This window comes from Alosa pseudoharengus, unplaced genomic scaffold (genome assembly GCF_046254945.1).
Source record: "Alosa pseudoharengus isolate Yale_2024_CS ecotype anadromous, Long Island Sound unplaced genomic scaffold, YU_APseudo_1.1 YU_APseudo_1.1_scf_9, whole genome shotgun sequence".
Lineage (NCBI taxonomy): Eukaryota > Metazoa > Chordata > Actinopteri > Clupeiformes > Clupeidae > Alosa > Alosa pseudoharengus.
The window spans coordinates 23245540-23248295 of NW_027468881.1; positions in this window are offsets into that span (position 1 = coordinate 23245540).

The following is a 2756-nucleotide window of genomic DNA, read 5'->3' on the forward strand; positions in this document are numbered from 1 at the left end:
ATATAACCGAGAGTGAAAAGTGTTTCAACCAGCCCTGGTCTCCCCTATTGATAGTTTTATGGAAACTACTGCCTGACGTTTTTTTTTTTTTAAAGAAATACTGAGGTCAAATGTGTCTGCATGCAACACATATTTAGGACACTAATATTTAATGCATTTTACAGATATGAGACACTGGGCAGCACTGCAAATTAATAATGCAAAAAGATCTTGGCATCAATGGGGAGCCACATGCTATACCTGCATTGGAATACTGTAAGTCCACTAACTGTTCATCATTTTGTATTTAAGCCTTATCTAAGGAGTTCCCTGCAGCGTGCCTCTTTCAGTCAGGGTCCTTGGCCTGAAAAACGTTTGACAGGAAATTTGGTACTGTGTCACAACAACACATCATTTTCTGAATTGAAGACTGTTTAGAGGAAATTAACTTCCTCTTCCTGTTCCTTCCTTCCCCTTTCTTTAACTGAACCAAAAATAGTACAGTTGTGCTCATAAGTTTACATACCCTGTACATACACATGCGAAAGTTGACTAAAGAGAGGAATAAAAAAATCATCTTTTGGAAATTGATCTTAATACGTTAATTAAACAAATGAGGAAAATTGTATATTTTACCACGTCTGCTCGCGGACCACTTGGGATAGCTTGCGGACCAGTTGGGGTCCCTGGACCACAGAAAAAAACAGCCTGATCAGCTAAAGGTGGTTTGCTGGTTGACCAGCTTGTTTGACCACCCTATGATGGTTGACCTGCTAGACCAGCAAAACTCTTCCGAAAACATACCTTCAGCTGGTTTTCCCAGCTTATGATGGTAATTCAGCTGGTTTTGCTTGTCGTACCACCTCAAGCTGATCATTTTAGCTGGTGTTGCTGGTCTATAGTGCTGGTTTAACTGGCCATGCCAGCTTATGTTGGTCAATCTAGCAAACCAGCATGACCAGCTTGACAGGCTGGTCACCAGCATAACCATCTTGCACCAGCTGTATCCCACAAGACAGGCTGGTTACACCTGCATGACCAGCTTCCTCAGATATTCACGCCAGCATATCCAGCTGGTGGCCCAACCAGCTACACCAGCAAAGATCAGTGAGAGCTGGAAGAAAACCAGCAAAGACCAGCTAAACTGGTTTCTAGCTGTTTTTTCAGCCCTGTATTTTAAGGAATAACATTTATTTATTTACGATACATTATTCATTCACAAAGAAAACTGGTGTCCTTAAAGGTTAGGGCTTAAGGCTTGGAACCGAAGGGTTGTCGGTTCAATTCCAGACCAGTAGGAAAAATGTGGGCGGGGAAGTGGTTGAGCACTGCTCTCCCATGCCCACATCCACGGCATGGGAGAGCAGTGCACCTAACCGCTCACTGCTCCCTGAGCGCCACTGTAGCAAGGCAGCTCACTGCTCCGGGTTAGTGTGTGCTTCACCTCACCGTGTGCTCTGTGTGTTCACTGAGTCACGGATGGGATAAATGCAGAGACCAAATTTCTTTGTACTGTACAAGTATTCTTGGCCTATAAACCTGATTTGGGTGAAGACTGAAGAAGCAAAACTGGGAAGATCATACTACTGCCAAAAAGATGCTCTTGTTCCTGGTACATTAAGATGAACATACTGTACCGGTACATAAATATAACTAATATTTTCACTTTCTCTTGCATCAGCACCAGAGGTGTAGTGATAAAATAAGAGGTGGGTAAATTATGAATTCTGTGATCACAGTAAGGTGGATTGTGCCATGTGGTATCAGATTTTTTAAAAAGGCATTCAGAACATGTTTGATGGTGGTGGAGGTTACTATCCAATGTTTTTAGATGAGATGTTTTAGAGAGATGTACATAGTGTGAATGTGGATAATACAGTGTGATTTTTGAATGTTAAAAGTTGCAATTGGTGAATAAACTCTTTTGAAAGGTGGATAAACTCTATTTCGGAAAATGTCAGAGGTCAATAAACTGTGTTTACTTATGTTTAGCCTCCACTACATCCCTGATCGGCACTGAACAGCTTATACTGTTTGTGCAGGTTTTCACTAAAATAGGTCAATACATTATTATTACATTATTATTACACAAGTTCAAATACATTATTATTACATTTGTTAGCACATTACATGTATATGTAATTCTTTATTAAACAAATCCAAGCACTTTGCTGCAATTAGCTGATATTTTGGATACTGGACACGTACAGAAGGCTTACCATTTCGAATAGAGAATCATGTTTGCTAATGGGACACCTTTACAGAGGTCTTAAAATGCGTTTAAAGTCTTATACATTGATTAACTCCTAAATGCCATAGATTTGCCTATAATGCGATTACGGTTGATAATGGAAAGAGATTTATTTGCATTTGTTAAGACTTGAACCCACAGCTGTTCCCAACCTCTCCACTGAGGGTCCATTTTAATTAGCATAACACAGCAGATGGAAAAGTGTATACACTTGCATTTCTTGTGTACAAATATTCATAATTGCTCATAATGATAAGTGTGTGTGTGTGTGTGTGTGTTGGGGGGTGTGTGTCTGTGCAATATAACTGCAAATAGTTGGATGGAAACAAAAAAGTGTGATAAGACAAATCAATAGATTTGATATCGTATGTATATAGGCACATGCATTTAATTACAGTCTATTTATTTATACCTGGCAAATCTTTACCCTTAAACCTTGTGAAATATCATCTAATGTTAATTTACACCATGGCTCCGGGAGCTTGACAGAGAAATGTTGGGAAGAAAAAAAAGAAACATCATGCTG